At 33.3% G+C, this 9316-nt stretch overlaps 1 pseudogene; it reads right to left on the reverse strand.

The window, feature by feature from the left end:
• Positions 1-7929: 7929 nt before the first annotated feature.
• Positions 7930-9097, reverse strand: LOC149236563 (purine permease 1 pseudogene; annotated as a pseudogene).
• Between the last annotated feature and the right edge of the window lie 219 nt (positions 9098-9316).

Genomic DNA, 9316 nt, shown 5'->3' on the forward strand with positions numbered 1-9316 from the left:
AAATAGATTATATAAGAAGAGTGAAAAAGAGAAAACTCAAAATAGAACAACTACTTTACTCATCCTTCCACATAATTAAATAGATTATATAAGAAGTGTTAAATGACTGGAGTGAAATTCAACTAAAGTGAACTAAATGACAAAAATTGAAGAAGTGAAAACTCAAAATAGAACAACTACTCTTTTCATCATTCAATACAGTTAAATAGATTACATAGGAAGTGTCAACACTAAATGACTGGAATGAAACTCAACTAAAATGAACTAAATATGAATAGACTATAACACCTAGTAAATGATGGAATTATATATGATGACACCTAACAGATAGTAAAATTAATATTTCAACAAAAACCACCCTAATCTTGCTCAATCTTTGATACCACTGATCTGACCTGCATGGCATTTCCATTTCTAGATAGGAGTCGCCTCACCTTTCGTTTGATCATTTGTCTAATGCACCTAGGGCTGCATGGCATTTCCATTTCTAGATAGGAGTCGCCTCACCTTTCGTTTGATCATTTGTCTAATGCACCTAGGGCCAGTGCCTGATCGTTTGTCTATTGCACCTGGGGCCAGTGACTAAAAGATTATGGGAGGACTCAAACAACAATTGGCTCACACCACACCAGTCCAAATCAATGTTTGGTTTCCAAGCTTTGCAGGCTTCCCAATGCTCTAACCTAACAACATCTTCCTCAATTACACCAAAGTCCTCCACACTCCGTTCTAACATCAAGTAGCATCATGCATCTACAATCCAACAATCCGGATTTTTACAGTGGTCAAATCTCCTCATCCACAAGGGCAATACAAATCCTAGGCAATAGAACTGTCACAGTAAGGCCAACATTTGGCTTTGATACCAAATGAATAAACTTAACCAGAGAAGAAAACTTACCGAGAGACATAAACTAGCAACAATATACAACAATATACAAACATGTAAACGTTGTAAAAACAATATTATCTGGAGAAAATCCTAAAGGAAAAACCTTGGCAACCTAGTCTTCTTGGTTTTAGCCACTCACCTCCTTGGTATGTATTATAGAAATTATTTGTAGCCTTTTTAAAGGCTCTGTTACATGCAATATCATAAATAGAAAACCATATGTATCCTATCCCACATGCCCAAAACCAAAATTATTTAACATGATCAATTTTGATTCTATTTCAACTTTGATTCTATCTCTAAGTAAAGTTTACCTAACACACTGTTGATTCTATCTCTAAGTAAAGTTTACCTAACACATCTAAACTGACATAAGATCAACTTTGATTCTATCTCTAAGTAAAGGTTACCTAACACATCTAAACTGACATCTAAACTGTTTAATTATAAAAAGTGAACATAATTAGTTAAGCATTTAAACCTAAACCTGAAATATTGAGCTGGAAGGATACCTTGATCTTTAACGCGCTCATCTTTGATATTATTCAATCAATAAAATCTGATTCTATCTCTAAGTAAAGGTTACCTAACACATCTAAACTGACATCTAAACTGTTTAATCATAAAAAGTGAACATAATTAGTTAAGCATTTAAACCTAAACCTGAAATATTGAGCTGCAAGGATACCTTGATCTTGAACGCGCTCATCTTTGATATTATTCAATCAATAAAATGCATGAACCCAGTTCTTTGAAATATTGAGTTGGAAGGATACCTTGATCCTGAACGCCGTCATCTTTGATATTATTCAATCAATAAAATGCATGAGCCCTCTTCTTTGAGCACCCAATCTGTTTAGTAATAAAATGAATATAAAAATTCTGATGAAAGTAAACAAAACTTTCATTAGTACAAATCTACACTGAACAAGCAGCTCTGTGAACAAAATCTAAATGTTTTAACATTTGCAAGTACCTTACGGCTTTCCATTATTTAAACGTTGACTTTATAGTTGCATACTAATGCCATCAATTTATTTAAACATTGTGTTTATAGTTGCAAACTAATGCTATCAATTTAGGGCATCCATTGATCAGCTCTTTAGCCAACCCTCTTTCTTTTGTAAAAAAAATATCAATGAACTATTGTGCATTGAAACAAATAATTTTATAAACAATGAGGATTTCACCAAGGTCATTTAAATAACATAGGTATCTTTGACGTGGTTTGCCCAAATTACATCACCAATATTATTGAACTGACTACAAAGAGATCTGTCACCCAAAAACATAAAAAAATAGAAACCCTTGCATGCCTTCGAAAACCGCTATGCACTTACGCTATCCACGATATTCAAGGGAAAATGGCGAAAACCGCTATGCACTTACGCTATCCACGATATTCAAGGGAAAATGTACCTTCGCCAGAGAACTTGAAATGCCTGTTGGGCCAAGCCAAGACTGACAAACCAATACAGAGCGCTCGAGAATCCAATTAAATGATTGCTTCAGCGGACATTATCAGTGTCTAGTTTGCTTATTGGCATTTGAACAAGATTCGACTCAATCTCTCTAAAACAGAAAATTTGCGGAGACTATATGGGAAATTAACCATGGGGCCGAAACCCTATACCAGATGAGATTATATTCAATATTACAAATTTTCAATAATATACTTGATGTAATCACTAACCGCAAAGACCAGATTAGTTTGTTGCCGCGGAAGGGAGAAATGACCATGACTCCATGGTACATGAAATGAAACCAATATGCAGCAGTCCAAGTGGCAAACAAGAGCGTTAGCGTTCCCTCATTGTCTATGCTTAAATACATTGAACACATCGAATGGAAAAAATGTTTCCCACATTATCTTTCTGGTTATCTGCATGGAGGACCCGAAATTGAAACGGTACGTGATAGCCATGCGAGCGGACAGAAGATCAATAGATGAATTAATTAATTTTTTAAAAATATCACTCTGTGTTCAGTAATGACCAAGGACGTGGCATGTAAACTCCCTTAACTTAAAAATGAGACCTTTCATCAACTAAATTATTAATTGAAGCCATCTTATGTGAATTTAGACCAAGAATATTCGACGTTATAAAATCCTGGCCATCCAAATATTTTTTAATTTTAAAGATTTGAAATTCCTCTAACTTCATTGAATTTTAAAAATTTGAAATTCCTAAACTCAAATCAAATATAAACTATCCCTTAAACTCAAATCCAATATAAACCACACATACAGTGTAACAAAACTGATTATTTATCTTAAACTCAAATCCAATATAAACGACACCTTAAACTCAAATCCAATATAGACCACACATATAGCGTAACAAAACTGATTATTTATCAAAGACCTAACGTAACGGTCTGGTTTCTGTAATTCATCAGACGGACGTCACATATTCTCATTCACTTTCACGGAAATTTCCTTTAATTCCTTATAAGATAGACGTTGCATATTCTCCTTCACTTTCGTTGAATTTTTCTGTAATTCTATTTCAAAAATGCGTCTCGTATTCTCATTCACTTTCATGTAAATTTTCTGTAATTCCTCGGCATCACATATTCTCATTCATTTTCATGTAAATTTTCTGTAATTCCTCGGCATCACATATTCTCATTCATTTTCATGTAAATTTTCTGTAATTCCTCGGCATCACATATTCTCATTCATTTTCATTGAAATTTTCTGTAATTTGTTTTTAAATATAAATCATATATTTACGCGGATAGGTCTCTTTCTTATTGGAGTTGGGCACTTTAATGATTTTATTAATCAAAAAAATTGATGAGATGGTTTGAATTTAAAGATACGAGTATATTCTTGTAGTTACCAAAATATCAATGGATTGAATTCAAATCACTAACTTTTGTGCATATCTAAATGGCATGATTAAACCTTCTTTAAATTAATTTTTTACAAAACTCCATTAAAAATTGACCATGCCATTTGTTAATTGACACCTATCACGATTAACCATAATGGGAAGACAGCAAAATGTAACACACACCTTACACATACACTTTGCATAGTAGTGGAAATGTGTATTTCCGAATAAGATGATCATCCATTTCAAACCACATTTCAAATCATTGGTAACGCATGCCCAATTCTAAATAAATTAAAAACTAACATAGGAAGATAAAATGTGTTTTCTCTCGACAACATGTTTAGCACTTCTTAAAATTTCCTTGTAAAATAACCTATTATACATTTAGTTAGAAATGAGAAATTTGTCTTAATCTCTTTCTTATTAAGCTAGAAAACATGTTATCATTTAATCTTTAATTTTTTTTCCTTGGCAATAAACTTTGTGAATGTAACTATATTCACATTCTTTTACAATGAAAATTTACAATGCCAATTAATTTGTATTTTTCTTAAGAAGGATTATTCCACATAAGTTTTTTGGCATTCACTCATTTTATGAATCTCCTCATTTCAATTGACATTTACTAATTTATTTTTTTTGACTTATATTTTTCATTGTACCAACTATTATAAGCTATCTTATTGTATATTTTTGTACCTATCTTGAAAGCATTCTTTCTTTATCCACACATAGGTAAATCTCACTATTTTCTCATAATTTACTTTATAATAGAATGATTTGGAGCATATAAATTATGTAATTATAAAATTACTTCAAATGTAATATAAAATATAATTAGATACTGAGATAAAATATTGTGAATATGTAGATATTGGAATAAAATAATGAATAAATGTGTTGAATATGCATATGTAGATATTCATATATAATGAGATGTCAATATATAATAATTTAATGGTTATGAAGTTTTTGAGTTAGAAAGATTAGTTTAAAGGAAGGACAAATTAATTTTTTTTAAATTAATTTTTTAGTTTATGGATTAACTAATATATTAATAAATAATGATAAATATATTCCTTTCCTTCTCTATTTGATTCTTGAATTAATAATTAGTTTTCTAATTAATTGATTGTCCTTAGATATTTCCCTTTAATGTACTTAGTCTACAATGTGGAACTGGAAAAGCCTCATAGAAGATTCTCTATTATGTCATTTTTGAATTCTCCATTTTATGCTTCAAAATTATTTTATATTCTTTTATTAAGTAATTCATTTTTTTCTTTACTTCTTTTACTTCCACTTAATATATATCACTTTATTTTATTTTATTATACCTACTTTTATCTATATATATATATATAAAATTTTTGTGCTTTATTAAAATCAGGTTTAAATAAACTTTAATTAAAATAATTTTAATATTTATTTTCAAAAAATTGTTTTTTATCAAATGACTCTACCAAACACAAACTGATTTGGTGGCTGGCATATTAAACACTCTATGTAATTCAATAAACTTTATTCACTTGTATGAAAATTGTTTTTATACTCGAGTTGATTTGCTTTACAACCTTAACTAATTTTCAAGAAATGAAAAATTTGGTGATTTTAGTTTTGTTTTTCCAATGGTATGATATTTTTGTTGTTGCCTGCTGCATGAATAAACACCTCTTCCAACAAATTGCACACTATTGATAACACTTTTATTTTTTTAATTTAGGGTAAGATAAAATGAAAACAGAAGTTAAAGTTGATAGTGTGTATGTTTTTAATTATTTTAAAAAATTCAGGGATAAGAGGGATAGTGTGTATATTATTAATTATTTAAAATTTTTGAGTGATAAGAGGGATAGTGATAATGATAGTCATAGTGATAGTGATAAATATTTTTCTACCATTTTAAAATTTAGATATGAAAGTATAGTATATGTTTTTTATTTATTTAATTATATCGCAATAAGATCATTTCAAACCATTGGTGACCTATCCAATTCAAAATAACACTTGTTTGTGGTTTCATTAAATTGTACATCAATTTCACCCTTTAGTGCTATTAATAATAACTCCAAAAAACAGGTGTCTCTATAACTCCAAAAAATAGGTGTCCATCAATTTCACCATTCCAGCAATCGTTCTAGTAATGCGCAATGGAAATAATAACTCCAAAAAATAGGTGTCCATCAATTTCACCATTCATGCTCTTAATAATAACCCCGCCACTCCATCTCTGATTGTAACGTGGAGGAATAATAGAATAACTCTCCCACTCCATGCCCGATTGTAACGTTGAGCAATAATAGAATAACACCGCAACTCCATCTTTAACATTTCAAATTGTCATTAAATATTTATTGTGCTTATTATTCATTACCATTCCATCTATTATAATCAAAGGCTAGGTGGATGTATGCATTTCTTTCTTAGCGCTTGAGTTGTTGAAATTGTTAAAGGTTTACTGGAACGATTGCTAGAAAGATTAATTTAAAGATTTGAAGGGGCTTCTCTCAGCTTCTATCTTCTAGAAAAGGTGAAAAATATTTCATAGCCTTCCTTTTCTCTACCTAGTGTTTTTTCAGGTTTCCTTCAAAATGCATTGGAGGAACCCTTTCTTAGTGATTGAGTTGTTGGAATTGTTGAAGGATTGGTACAAGGATTACTGGAACTATTTGAAAGGGCTTATGTAGGTTTCTATCTCCTAAGAAAGGTGCACAATTTGTTTTGATACCTATATTTATTTTCAATGAGCAATGTTAACTAGATTTGTCATTAGTCTAATATTGAATGGCTTTGTTCACTTTTGTTGAAATCTTATTGAACAACTCACACCAAAAATAAATAATATATATATAAATTAAATAATATATAGATTAATGGCATCGATTGTTTATATTTTAAAAAAAATAACTTAACCCTAAACATAGCTAGCCACTTTGGGAATGAGAGGCTGATCTCCACTTGCCTTGTATATTGTAGGGTGCCTCCATTAGCCTCCTGCTTTCTTGTTTATTACACCCTATCTCTGAAATAAACATCTTACCTTAAAAAAAACTGCATGCAAGTACATCCATCTCATCCCAACATATGCGACATGTTCAATACCTTTAATTGATTGCGTTTTTAGGTGTAACCAGATTATTTTTATTTAGCAATAAGTGTTGGTCTAGATTCATATATTAAAATTATTTTTCATATATATTTAATTAACTTGAAAGACTTATTCTACAACCTAATAACCCTGTATTATTATTTGATTTAATATTTCATTTAAAATAATATTAAAAAATAACAATGCTCCATTAAAATCAATATTACTATCTTAAAAAATGATGAGCAAGGTGTCACATACCCCGGTAACCTCGCATGTAAAAGTAGGGAGTTAGAATTTTTTATACAATTACCACAAGTAATTAACCAATTCACAACTCCACAAATCATCATTAACCATTAGATATAATATTCATTAGTACATCAACCATTGCATAACCTTTAACCACCACTGTAATACCATAAACTGTCTCATGAATCTTTGCATCTATTTCTTGATATCCTTAACCATATTAAATAATCATGTACTAGGACATTATGGTTGTCACATCAAATAAAGAACCATCAACATCAAGGACTCATCATTATCAAACCGACACAAAAGGAAATCACACCATTTGAACACCAATCTACCCTGGAAACCCCGTAGGGTGAAAACCAGCAAACATTTAATCTTATTATTAAACGCTCATGAGGGATTTCACCCCTCACTCAATGGTTTATAAGGGATTCCATCCCTTAACCATTGTTATAAAATCATTACAATAAATTATCATTAAGTTATCACATAACTTAGCTAAAAGCTAATACAATTTCCATGTAATCTTCCACTTACATACCGCCACATGCAACATTCCTTGTGGCATCATTGTTCTAGCATTGGATAATACTGCAACTTGAACTCATCTGCATGGACCAATAATCCTTTTCCTGCCATAGTGTTTAAACATCACTTTCCTTTGGCACCAACCACCATCGTTTTCTGTCAATGCTGTTGACAACAAGCTTGGGCAACAAGATTAGATACCATATTAAAGAATCAATAAACAATGTCTGAAAGAGATTCTTTACCATCCACTCATATGCGTAAGCAAGCATGACTTACTATTTAACTAGCATATATACCCAAATTTCCTGTCAATGCAGAGTCGGCCGTGGCTAATTCTTCAACATCATTAATAGATTGGGCTTCTCACAGATCAGTAATGGACTGATGTGCATGTACATGTACAGCTCCTTGTGCACATTCTGGCTTATTCTATTGCTCAAGCAACTTAGGAGACCCCAGTTTCAAGTAGCAAAGGTATTCCCCATAGAGATACGATGCGAGTCCCCACAAGGCCAGCACCAGCGACATGCCCTTCTTCGCACTGAATTTCTCGTTGAACAACAACACAACGAGGACCTCAGTCCCCGGAATTGTAACGACAATGATGACCCCACTCAACAGAGAACTCGCCATGAACGTCACGCCGAAGACCCCAATGAAATAAAACTGCCCCATCACTACGGCCCATAGAACATCCATGCAATAATTAACCTTTCCTAGATGAAATCACTCGGCCTCATTGTGGAGGGCCTGGAATTCTTCATTAACGAGCATGCCCACTGTACAGAAAAATAGTGGCCGAATAGACATGATGACTTGCATCTCCATAACAAGGGTATACGTCATTGGGCTCTTTGTTGTCTTGTAGGCCAGCTCAATCAAGGGAATAATCATACCATAGAGGGCAGCTGCATCCAGCGTGAAGATAAATCCGAGCACGTACTGCCGACGCGTTACTCCTTTAGGCATGTCGCTGCTTGTATTGAAGGCAAGCAAAATAGAACCCGCAGTAAGCAAAACCACGGAATTTACAGAAAATGGGCTGAACTTTTGCCGAACTAACAGCAACGCAAAAATAGCGTTGAAGCCGAGCTGGGTGGCGAGCAAGACAGAGGCAGTCGAAGCGGGCAGAAATGAGAGGCCATACACGTATAGATAGTTGTCGGCGCCCGTGAGAATCTCGATTCCACAGGAAGCCAGGAAGAGCTTCGGGGTGATGCCATTCTCTCTGTTCGGGTGCCTTCTATACGAAAAATAGAGAGGCGGGAGGAGAAGAGGCCATGCCACAGTCCCTAGCCAAGAAGAGAACCACCGTTTCGATCCACCGTGTAGGAAATAAATTTTTGTCAACAAAGGCCCCGGTGTTGAACCCATGGCCAAGATCAAGATGTTGAGGAACAGGAGGATTCAATACCTTAACCCTTTCTTTCTGTTGGTCACCGGAGATTGCATTCCTTCGACGCCTGTGTCAGCTGGTGCTTCCATGTTCTCGGTTTGAGACACACCATACCCAGACATATTGAACAGCCAATAGGTAAACCCTCCAAGAAACCCTATCGGGTGACTCTGTATTTGTAACCTTTCATTCGCTCGCTAACCGGTAGGGGAGCAGTCTATTCTGAGAGTATCCATCCTTCCCATTCGTTTTCTCCTTTTGTTCCCAATACCAAGAATCAGTTCTCAATACGAAGAATCAGTTCTGAA

The sequence above is a fragment of the Pinus tabuliformis genome, chromosome 8, assembly GCF_031772625.1.
Source record: "Pinus tabuliformis cultivar Carrire ecotype Pingquan chromosome 8, CPIR1, whole genome shotgun sequence".
Lineage (NCBI taxonomy): Eukaryota > Viridiplantae > Streptophyta > Pinopsida > Pinales > Pinaceae > Pinus > Pinus tabuliformis.